Below are 12,197 nucleotides of genomic sequence, written 5' to 3' on the forward strand. Positions count from 1 at the left end.
TACTTTCCGTCTAAAACAGAGAAAGGGGAAAAAAAAGTGTGTGGTCTGAGACAAGCAATGAAACAAATCTCAGATTTCCAGTCTTCCTTTACACATCCCAAGCTGTTGTAACCATAAAATATTTAAATCAACAGCATTGCCAGCTTTCTGTTGAAAAACTTGAAGTAATACTATAAAAGTAGTACATGCTAGTGTCAGTTCCTTCCTTGCTTCCACCTCCTTTGAGACAAAGCAAATTAAACAAGGCCTCAATGATAGTGTTTTAAAATTAGAGTAAACTTAGAAAATAAACAGTACCCTTGAAAACGGAAGAGGTGGACTTAGAATTTAGAATTACCCTGGTGATGGAGAAGTTCCTCTCCTGCAGTAGCTCTTATTCCCAGCCAGCAGCACAGGACTATCGCCTCATCAGGCCATGCTGCCATGCAGACCTGACACCCCCTCCCCACAGCCCACTCCCCAGAACATACACAACCTATTCCTAGTGACATGATCCTGAGACATACTTGATAAGAACTTATATTTTAGATGAAACTATTCAAGTCCTAGTGTAAAATATATTGACCATAAATCCTGTTTCAGCTGGATTTCACCCTACATTAACATCATTACTGATGCATTTTACTTTAGCTGTTGCAGATATAATCAGGTTACTTTCTCCTTGACACTTTCTGTATCATCTGCTGTACTTTCTATGCCAGGATGTACTTTATGTGCCCAGTAAATCTCAGTGACACCTTTGAAGCAACTTCTAACAACTTCAGCAGCTCTAGGTAAGTCACAAAAGTAAACATAATTAAAACTATACTGTCAGGAAGATGACAAAAGCCAGCCAGCTTAGAAATTCTTTCCTCCTTTAATGGTCAACAGAAACAGTTATTACTATCATGTATAAAGGAGGTACAGTAAATTAAAAGGTTTTGAAAACAAAGATATATTTTCCCAGTTTAATTTATCATTCTGACAAAATTTCCATAGAAAATAAAAATTGCATTTGAGGCATCACAAACCTCAAGGAAAGACCTCCAGAGATAAAGAAGAAATAATTACCAAAATAGATTGTTTCAGACAAACATGCAATATTTAAACCATAGTCAAAACTCTGTAAAATTTTTAAATTTTCCAATTTTTCATAACTAATAATGCTACTCCAGTTAACTATTAGTACCTAAGCCTCCACCTCCACAACTAGAAGGCTCTAGTGCTGAGCCTAGTTGGTAACTCCATACAAATGCTTTAAATGGTATCTTGATCCATGCTCAAAGAAGATTCATCATACATTTTGTAAATCAAACACTTAAATTTTCTGTATAAAAAAACAAAGTCTCATTTAGTATTTTAATTCAAGTTAAATAACCTTAGATACTTTTGGAAGGAAACAAATTCACTTCTACTTGGACATTAGAAGGAAGACAGAATTCCTCTTACTCTGAAAAAGCTTCATAGCCTTCATGCAGATGTATTTTATGAATATACTATTAATTATTTCTCTCTCACATCCTAATATTTCTTAATCCTATCTGTAAAAATTTACAATCTGACCAAAAAAAGGCTCATGCAGCTAACTACTGAAGTTGATCTGAGCAGCTCAGGAGCTCTCAGTAAAGTTAGGATCCAAGCTTGTGTTCCAAGTTACTGCCTTCATGGTTTCTAAATTGTATTACCATGGAAATAGAATTCTCTGAGTCTTTAATAAATATGATTTTATTGGTATCATTAGATACCTATGAGTTTTCATTCTGTCAGACCTGTTTATATGGTTTGGTTCATTGTACCTGCTTATAATGCAATCCATTCCCTACAGGTACTACATGCGAAAGAAGATGCAAAAATGCTTCAAAAATTATAATGAATTTGCATGTAAACTACTGAATTAAGAAAATAATTTTAATAGTTATATGGTACAGATGTAGAGTTCTGCTGATAGCTAGAATTCTATATAAATACACTTATGAATAGAAACAAGCTTTTCAGTATCTTTTAATGATGTAGAAGCACATTACTGAAAGAAAGATCATTCACAGAAAGTAGAGAACATACACATTACTATTTCCAGAAAGTTTTTCTTTTTCCTTTGTTTTTCAGGTATGGATATGAGTATTATCTCCCATTGCTTCTCTAGTTGTACAGTTTTGTCCAAATACTGCATATGTATGAAATACATAGCACCTTTATTCTACTGAACAGTACAGCATTAAAGCAAAGGATTTTTCCAGACCTTTTTTTCACCAGCTATGAGGATTACTGTCAGCAACCTCTGTCAGTATAAAGGGAAATTTATTAGAACCTCTCTCATAACAATTGTCCTTTGGGGAAGTAAAATATTTTTAACCTGAGGCCATCCTGGATGCTGAGTTGCCATCTTACTGTATATTGTAAAGAAGATTAATTTCTTACAGTTTTCACAAGGGATATTTTCTGATGACATCTTGACTATATTCCCATATTTCTCCAAATACAATTGAATTTTCTCAGGAAAGCTGAATGCATGCACTTGTAAAAGTAACTTGTAAAGTTACAAGCATGTAACTTGTAAAAGTTCAGCACAACTGAAGTTTAAGCCTTCTTTAAATTCTTGGTGTTCAGTATTTGTCAAACTCAAATCCAATTCAAATACTGAACGTCCATTCCATATGTTACATATATGAACACTCCCAAATACAGTCCAAACACCACATACCCGTTTCATCAATAACTGCTGTCCCTTAACACATTAGGGTGATCTGTCACAATCAAGATAACATAAAGTAACTATATGTGATATTTAAAAGTAACAACTACATTATACCTCTGAAATTATTTCAGATTATTAACTGGGATTCTGGCCAAAGATGTATATGAAAATAGTACTGAAACAGACATGAAACAATAAAGTTCCCTCTCAATGAAGTAAGACACCATGACTCAGTGATGTCATCACATATGTAAACATTGGACTTTTTAGGTTTAATTCTCTTCCTGACATATTTTTCTTTAAGAGAAATGAAAAGGTACTATAAATCTCTAGGAGATGGAGGATATTATCAAACAAGGTTTAGGAATAAGAGCCTTTGTTGAATCCAACTTCATGAATATTTTGCTTCTAAATACTGGATTCAATTTGATCCAAACCACAGACATTACAGAACAAGAAGCTCTGCCAGCTACTGAGCTCTCTCTTTAAGGCTGTAACTGAAGAAAGCCGATAACTTCAACCAGAGAAAAAGCAGCTGGCACACCCAGGAATGAGCTCTGCTATTGCACAATAGTATGTTGTAGAAAAACCTCTTACTGTCTCTGTAGTTGAAGTAAGAGAGTAAGGCATTCACAGAGCAAATCATTATAGATCAGCCAAACAGATGGCAGTTACATTCCAGTAGATTAAGTTTTGGCTGCCTTCTCCCAGTACTGGAAGACTGTTTATGACATTACCAATCAAAAATCAATCAATCAATCAATCAATCATCCCATCCGAGGCTCCTCAGATATTTGTGGTCAAGTGTAGTGAGTTATTGCTAGGTGCAATGGAAAACAATGAGACTGCATTTGATAATTGCTGTCCCTTTAAATATACTATTTATTGAAATTGCACTTCCAAACTTCAGTTGAGATGACAGCACAACGAAAAAACTCTGAAGCCCTCAAGGACATGCTTAATTTTATCACTTTAAAAGGAAGGTCTGATATCTGATTGTTAACAAAATACATTAAAAAATTGCCCAAATATTGCCAAACTCACAGACAAGGTCTATTTTTAAATTAACTAAAATTGCTGCTATTATTTGCCCTAAATATTAATTCTGAGAAAATTCATCACCTATTACTCAGTTCAGAAAGTAATCTTTAAGCATTTCTTGATTAATAGCCTATGAAATTAATCAGAGAATTACGCTTTCTAAAAGGTGCATTTGTAGACTAAAATGGAAACAGTGAAAGGACAAAACAGGCAATTCTGTATTTTTTAAACAGACAATTTTTCAGCAAGAAACCAAAGATAATAATACTTCTTTGGATATTTAGAGGAAGGAAATGAACTAGTAATTAAAATTATTTCCCTAAGGAATAAAGCAGTTCTGGTGATCCATTTTGCAGACATACAGCAAAAACAGCTTCCTCAAAACTATTTGCACTCTTACCCGGTCTCAGGTAATGTTTGCTATTCTCTTACAGTATCTGTGCCTATCATGCCAGTAAAATACAGCTAAAATTGACTTCTGAATTGTTTCAGACTTTTGCTAGAAAATTCTTTTCATATTTCCAAACATTATTAGTCCCCACCAGCTAAAAGCAGCACAAGGGGAAGAACAGAGATGACAGCTTGTGTAGGACTTGAGATAGCTGTGTGTTGCAGCTGATGGAAAGCCTCTTCCCAACAGCACGTTTTTGGGCACCAAGAAGGGGTAAGAGAAATGCACATTCATACTCTGCATCACCTGGGCAGGGGAAGCATGTGTGTATGGTGTTGCAACTGATTTTTCCTCATTTATTTACATTTTCCTTAGGCAGGGACTGACTGAGACAGGAGCAGGTGTTAAGGACACATGGAGAATATCCCTAATCTAACAGTCATTAGCACAGGAGATGAGACAATACAAGAAAAGATCACCTCTCCTGAGATGGGGTCCTAGTGGGAAGATTAGGACCAGAGAAAATGGGGAAAGAGACACTTTGCATGCTGCTGTCATATAACTCATTTTAACAGGGAGTACCATAATTACAATCATAACATAGCAATCCTATGTTGCAATTTTACAGTTTTATAGGACCTGATAATCTAAGAACCCTAAGGAGTACTTGATTTGAACTGGCCTGTCAAAATGTGAAAGCTCTAATTTCAGCACATAAGATTCATGTGGACTACAACATCAAAGTCTTACAGAGGACATGTATAGGGGCACAGAGACAAAGCTACGATAGATTCCTTTTGTTGCTTTTCATTTTTTTAAATTTTTTTTTATTTTTTTTTAATATCTGAAGTGGAAAGAACTAAGGGAATATATATACAAATATGGGCAGAGCATACATGCTTCACATCAACAATCAGCAGAACTTGAAGACAGCCTGAGAACATCACTGTTGATTACACAAGCCCTAGCAAAATCCATTTTGAACAGCTAATGTAACGACTAATGAATGAGGGGAACCCAATCTAATAGAAGAGGAAATTCTGTGTCTGAGTGCACTAGGGTCAAGAACATCATCTCACATTATATTCTCCAAGAAGAGACTACACAAGTGCTCTGCAGAGTCCTGAAAGCTATTGTGTGTGTGCCGTAGTCCTCAAACTCAGATTTTCACTAGGGCCAGTATGAAGCAACATTGCCCAGAATCAGACAGATTTACATCTGTAGGTTATTGTAAACATTAAATGATGTCATCAGCTGGGATGAAACAAAGGCATTTAGCTCACAACTCTCTCCCCTATGTAAACACAAGGCTTTACACAGCTCTACAACATCTTAAGTTCCCAGGTTTTTAAACTGCACTTTTCTGAGCTCCTGACAGCACCTGTAATGGAGAGTCACACGCATTGACAGACAGTCTGCAAGAAAAGGATGCCATAAAACTGTTATTAATCCAAAAAGCCATTTAGTCTTTCCGGTTTTGTGAAAAGTCAATGTGGAGCCACTGCCTTTTCCATGATATTCAGCCCCTTTTGAAAAGAAGCTTCTCTCTTGGGGACTGCTATAATACTGTCAGCCTATTTAGGGGTCATTACAGCAGTCTCATAAAGCCCCTTGGATTGTCTTGTCATACGAGACAAGCTTCAAAAGAGCGAAAATCTCTGCAATGCCTTACTTAAGAGAGGAAAAAAGCCAAATTGCCAAGTCATTCAAAAACCAATTACAGTAGGGAAATATTTATTATGCAGTTTTGTTCCTGATTTGCTAGAGCAGGAGTCTGAGAAATGACATTCTCAAAATAAGCCTTTATTAACTGCTCTGTAGCACCCTCTCCACCAAAGGAAAATAATAGGAACCATTTCAATGCAATGTCCATTAAAACACCTAGCAGAATTTGATTTTGGTGTAATTATGACACTGGTTTTAGAGTTTATATTCTCATTTTTAGATCTGTATAAATGACTAAAGTGTTCATAAAACTGGAACGATGAAAATTACTGTTTGTAAACATAAATACTATCTGCCAGGTCTAGACTACAAAGCATCATTACCAGCATGTTACCAGGCCCATTCTTGGGGGCTCATGACTCCAGATAATGCCATAAATAATGATGTTTTTGTCAAGTTAGCTTTTACAGATTTAGTATTTCAGTCTTCTAAAGATCCACCTCCTGTGTGGAATATAACCAACAGCGTATTTCTGAGTGTATGTACTTTGACATACTTACAGCCACACTTGTGCAAATTTTTTCCTCCACCTAGATATACAATAAGTTCAGTTTAATATTATATACTTTTTTTCTTTTTAATCCAGGTATTGGAACAACTTTAAACTCTCTGTAGCCTATATATTTCTCCACTATGTGTTCAGATGCCAGGAGAGGTACCTCATCCTTGTTTCCCATTCTTTGGCACTTCTCTATTGGAAGAGACAGGAGGAAAAAAGCAACCAAGACACAAATAAGAACCCTGAGACCTCACGTGAGGAGGCAAAATGGCAAATCTAAATTCGTATGAAAAGTGTTACAGATCTAGAGGATTAAGTTAATATTAGCAGGTATAGTTTCTAGTTGATCAGGGCTTTCTGTAGGACAGTGCAGGAAGCTCCCTCCACACTTACTGGTGTGTGATGCAGTTCCTGAGCCCTTAATACTGTGTCTCAGGGATCCATCAGGGTTCAGAGCCAAAATTGTAGGGCAATTAGCTGTAGGAACACATATGACCAACACAAGGCTGATACAGGCAGGAGCACAGGTTTATTAATGTGGTAGCATTTTACCTGTAGGGATAAAGCCTAATTTAAAGCTTTTAAAAATGTCCTATGTACACCTCAGCACCAATCTTTGCCAAAGCCATGCTGTCCAGTCCAGCTGCGTGCTGGTCAGCATATAGCCAGACAGCGGAATGCTCAGCACAGAGCCTGGGCATAACAGGATGAACTGCATCACCTTGGCTTCTCTGGAAAGCACTTGGTTTAAGCAGATTGCAACCAAAACTGGTAGTCTATTTAACTAGAGCAATTTCTAGTTTAGCTCTCACATGCACACGAATTTTTAGTTACTAAAACGTAGGACTGGCTGCAATCCACAATCAATACGTAAAATTTCAAAACTACAATTCATGCCTTAGAGAGAAAGACAGTGACGATGAAAGTGATTAACCTGTAGCGATTGCTACTGCTCTTTTGAAAGCTTCCTCTTTGGTTTGAAAAAGGGATTCATTTTGTTTTATTCGCATGTATTTTTCTCTATACATCTGTAACAGGAGTTCAGTTAGGATATTCTCCACAAGAACAGTGAAAAGAACACGTGATTTTAACAAACTGTTCTGACCAGCCACATTTCTTAAGGACTTGTCACAGAAAATGCTTCTTTATCTGATCTTGCTGTCACACTCAAAAAACCAAATCCCTAGACAGCTCTCGTGCCACAACTGTAAAACATCATATTTAATTGAGATGCTTGATTAGTTACATGTTGCCTAGACAGGCGTATCCAAGTTGCTGCCTTTGCATGACATCAGGCTCCAAATAAGCTTTCTGCAGGATCTGCACTCTTGTTCTTTTCAAGAGGGATAGTCTGAGCACTTAACAATTACTCTGACAAGATCAAGATGTTAAATAATATCCTCCCTCTACGGTCTCTGAAAAACACCACTGCCTTCAAGTTAACCCAGAGTGTAGTTGATTCAATACTCTCAAGTATTTAAAAATTAAACACATTATTTTTGTTTTGATAGATGCTATTTTTTCTTGTGTATAACTTCTAAATCTATATTGTTCTTTCAGAGTAGAGCAATTCAAAGAGGAAAGTTTCACAAACTTGTATTTCCTCATTTGGCTTTCATCTAAATACAGGACACCGGAAGATAAAACACAAGAGACTACAGAATTACTTCTGACTGCGAGGGTGTTTTTTCACAATTTTAAGCAATAGAAGTGATGCCAAACATCTAAGCACTGAAAAACAGTGAAAGATAAAGTCATGAGATTTTACTTGGGTTCCAAAACAACCTTTTTTTACTGGGGGTGGGGGGTGGTAAATGAGACAGGAAGTGGTAAAAGAGAGGAATAATCTCAACATTTTGACCCTGACCAGAAACAGGCCATTTTTATTTTGTTTGATTCAATTTGTTGTTGGTATATCTGTAAAAAAAATTAAAAATTATATCTTTTCACTTCAGATTTAGATGAACAAATAGGTAGCTGAGCAGGGTGGTAATCGGTTTGCAGGTGCAGCTGTCTGCATAAGAGCTACATTTGTAAGCGCTCATTGTCAGGACCACAGACCTAGTAAATGCTGTCAGTGAAGGTTTGCCAGCTCATGAAGTTTCCAGGTTCACTTTAGAGCAAACTAAATATCCACTTTGAATGGACTGACCATGGGTGACATATAATCGCCTAAGCACAGGAGGAACCCAGGGCTGTCTGAAACTTGCAGATATGATTCAGTACCTACAGCAGAACCTTATCCTAAAGGAGCAGCAATGGACCATTCAGTATAACCACAGTGCCCAAAATGATATCGGATATCCACAGGTAGGTAACTTTCACCTTAAATTTCCACCATCTGGGACCACAGAATCACAGAATAGTTTGGGTTGGAAGGGACCTTAGAGACCACCTCATTCCATCCCCCCAGCTGTGGGAAGGGACACCTTCCACTTGACCAGGTTGCTCAAAGTCCCATCTAACCTGGCCTTGAACACTTCCACAGATGGGGCATCCACAACTTCTCTGAGCAACCTGTTCCAGTGCTTCACTACCCTCACGGTAAAGAATTTCTCCCTAACATCTAATCTAAACCTACCCTCTTTCAGTTTAAAGCCATTCTCCCTTGTCCTGTCAGTTCATGTTCTCAGACAAACTTGCACATACTTCATCTATGTCACATGCACCTATGCTTAGGTATCCAAATTGAAAAGCTGAATTTCACCTTCAATTTCAATATTAACTACAACTAAAAAGAAAACCACTTGTACATACTTCAGCCTTTTGTAGCAATCACAGTGGCCTTGTATTTAGTGTAAACTCATACGCGTTTTTAGAGTGGTATATGGAGGTGTACTAGTCTTTACTGAATGTTTATGTGAGAAACAAAACCTCGGCAGTGTATTTAAGAAATAACCTTGATTTCCAAGGTGATGGAATAATATTCCTGATACTCTAATATAAGAAAAATCAACACTTCAAGCACTGTTAATGATTAAATGAAAACATTAAAAGTTCTATTTCTATTGAAAAAAAATTTCTCAGAAATAAATTTCTTTTTCTTTCAACTACATAGTTAGCAATTGTCCAACTGTAAGAATTGGCTGTTTCGTTTTCTAGACAAATAGGGTGCACTAGCTTATAACTGTGGAAGGAAGATGTTTCAAACATATTCACCAAACTTGCTATAAACCACTGTGCCAGCCAGCCAGTTATACCACCAAAATGAACACCCATTGGGTTGTTGACCTATGGAAGCTACATTGTTGGCCCACTCCTGGATATGGCTAAACTCAGCAGCAGCACCTTGGAGCCAGATTATGTCTATTTTAGAACTGAAAGAAACTTTTCACACACCGGGAGAGAAGCAGTCATACTTTGCCCGAGGCAGGAAGAACCTGAGAAACAGTTTGTTTTGCGGTCTCTACTGGAGAGTAGAGGGAATACCTCTGAGAGATCACGGTATTTTATCCCTCATGACATTTTCTGCTCCACCTATATGAGATCAGACTGATAGGATTTCCATCTGCAATTTCTCCCTCTTCCTACTTTTGTTGCTAAGGCTACAGAAAGAACACAGATAGTGATGTTTTGATTTATTTAAAAATTTTCATAGGCACTCATGAAAAGTCATGCAGCTTGATACAAATGAATGAAGCAAACCTCCAGTAACCCTGTCACATCCCTCTATTTTTGTCAAACGTTGTGCCACTAAGAGGTCTGGTTGATATGTTTTCTGTCCTTTTTCTTTTTTTTTTCCCCTTGTTGTTCACACTGTAAATTGTTCAATTTGTTGTAGACTCTCCAAGATCTCCATTGCCAATTTTGTTTTCTAGAAATAAATATACTGTTTTATTACTGATGGTCTGTGAAAACTTAGACATGCTGCACATGAATGCATGTTGGTGTTACAGAAGAAAGAAAACAAATAACCAAAAACCCCAAGTTATTTCAACTAGTTAATAATTTCTATTCAGTGCACGAAATACTACTGTTAAAGGCATCTCCTCAGCATTTTCTTCAACAGTTGAAAGCATTTAGGTAGTATTTTTGGAAGGGCAAATGCACATTTTACAAATGGAACTTTCTTAACTTTGATACCCCTCTTGATATGAATTTTGAGCGTTAGCCCCATTTATTATTCTCCTTGAAAAGTCTATATAACTCACACGATCACAATGAAGACAGACCATTGAATGAAGTTATCATCACAGCTAGGCTTCGTGAACGAAGATTTGGGAAGGACTCTACCCACACTTGCTAGTTATAATGAAGTTATAATTACTAAATTTACACAAAGGAAATGACTGACCGAATCTGAAACAAAGCACTCATCTGCTTACATGCCAAGTTGCTACTGTTTTGGGATAACAGATAATAGACTCCAATATTAAAGAAACATGAAAGATTTTAACAGGCATGGAATAATACATCAATGTCATTAGAATTCCTATGGCTTTGAAAATCTATCCCTAAGGACTGGTGTTATCCAAACTGGAATTATGTGGCTTAGTGTGACAACTTTTTACTTACCTACCCAAATTCCTCTGCACTAACAGCCTGTTAATGTATTCACCCTCACTCCTGGCTCCAACCAGCTATGCACAATTTGCTGCGTGCTAAGGCTGTTTGCTTTGCATGGGTTGAAATGAACAGTCTTGTGCTTTCTGCATGACCGAATCCATATAAGTCTCCTCCCTCATTGGGGCACACCAGGTGAACAGGATGAAAAGGGTCAGAAAGGAAATGCCCAGGAAAGGAGACACCTTCCCAGTCTTCACAGCCACACTCATATTCAGTTCGCACAAGCTGAATCTATTTTCAGCAAACTTCTGCAAGCAAGGGCTAAGGCATGTATGACTGAAATAATTAATTCAGAAGAAAAGTACAAGGTCTGTTGATACTGCTCACAGCTCTTTTCAGCCAAGAGTTCAGCGATTCTGGCATAACTGTAATGTGCTTTAGGAAGCTGGAGATGAAGAGGGATATAGAAATGTAAAACATTATAATGAAGAAAATTCAAAGGCAGATTCCCTTAAACTCTGAATTCCCTGTCTCCTTCCTTGCTATAAAAATTCATTATCATCAATATGTTAAATTAAATGCCTTGTATGCCAACATAGCTAAGCATGTCAAAATGAACTCAGGATTACAATGTGGTTCTCTTACTTAGGAGTGGGGGAACTAGTTTTTAATTTCTTTCTTTCCCCATCTTCTCCCCCGAAGCTTAAAGAAAATAGAGAATGAATGTCGCCTCCAGTCTTTGCCTTTTTCTTTTTCAGCTATACCTGAGTTGATAGCAGAACCATCAACTCTTGAGTTTAGATTGAAATTATTGGAAACATTTAGAGGCTCATGGCTACAGTACTTTTTATCAAGCTGCCAATGCATTCAGTCCAGCTGAAGACTGCAGCAATGCCCAGTACAAGTGTGAAGATGACCTTGATATAAGTAAGCAATTAATGTATTTAAAACAAAAAGATATATGAGGCTTTTCTCTAGTTTACCATTTTGCAACTGAACGTCTGAAAGAAAACAAGACAGTGATATATCAGTCTGCTGGCTGGCTAGAAAGTGTGACATCACTGGTGAAAAACTCAGCTGGACAAGTGAAAAATAGTGAGTAAATAAATGATTATCCCAGATTCTGCTTTTAATTGCAGATGACATACTGTTTGTTGTGATTAGTAAGAGTAGAGAATTAGATTATTTCATATGTGATCTATGCTGCTTTCCAGATCAATTAACTTTGTGGCTGTTCTTTATAATTATTAAAAATATTACTTAAATACTGAATGTAGCAACAATTTTCAGGCCTTTGAGTTTGAGTTAGGATGTCATATGAAGAGAAAGTTCAAATACTTTCAGTAATATAACATAAAAAA

At 36.9% G+C, this 12,197-nt stretch overlaps 1 protein-coding gene across 1 annotated transcript in view; it reads right to left on the reverse strand.

Annotated features, from left to right (window-relative positions):
* The window catches only part of PLXDC2 (plexin domain containing 2), a 257,231-nt gene that overhangs the window by 123,672 nt on the left and 121,362 nt on the right, over positions 1–12,197 (reverse strand). The gene's annotated exons all lie outside the window — the stretch shown is intronic.

Source organism: Neopelma chrysocephalum, unplaced genomic scaffold, assembly GCF_003984885.1.
Source record: "Neopelma chrysocephalum unplaced genomic scaffold, ASM398488v2 Primary Assembly neopelma1_102, whole genome shotgun sequence".
Classification (NCBI taxonomy): Eukaryota; Metazoa; Chordata; class Aves; order Passeriformes; family Pipridae; genus Neopelma; species Neopelma chrysocephalum.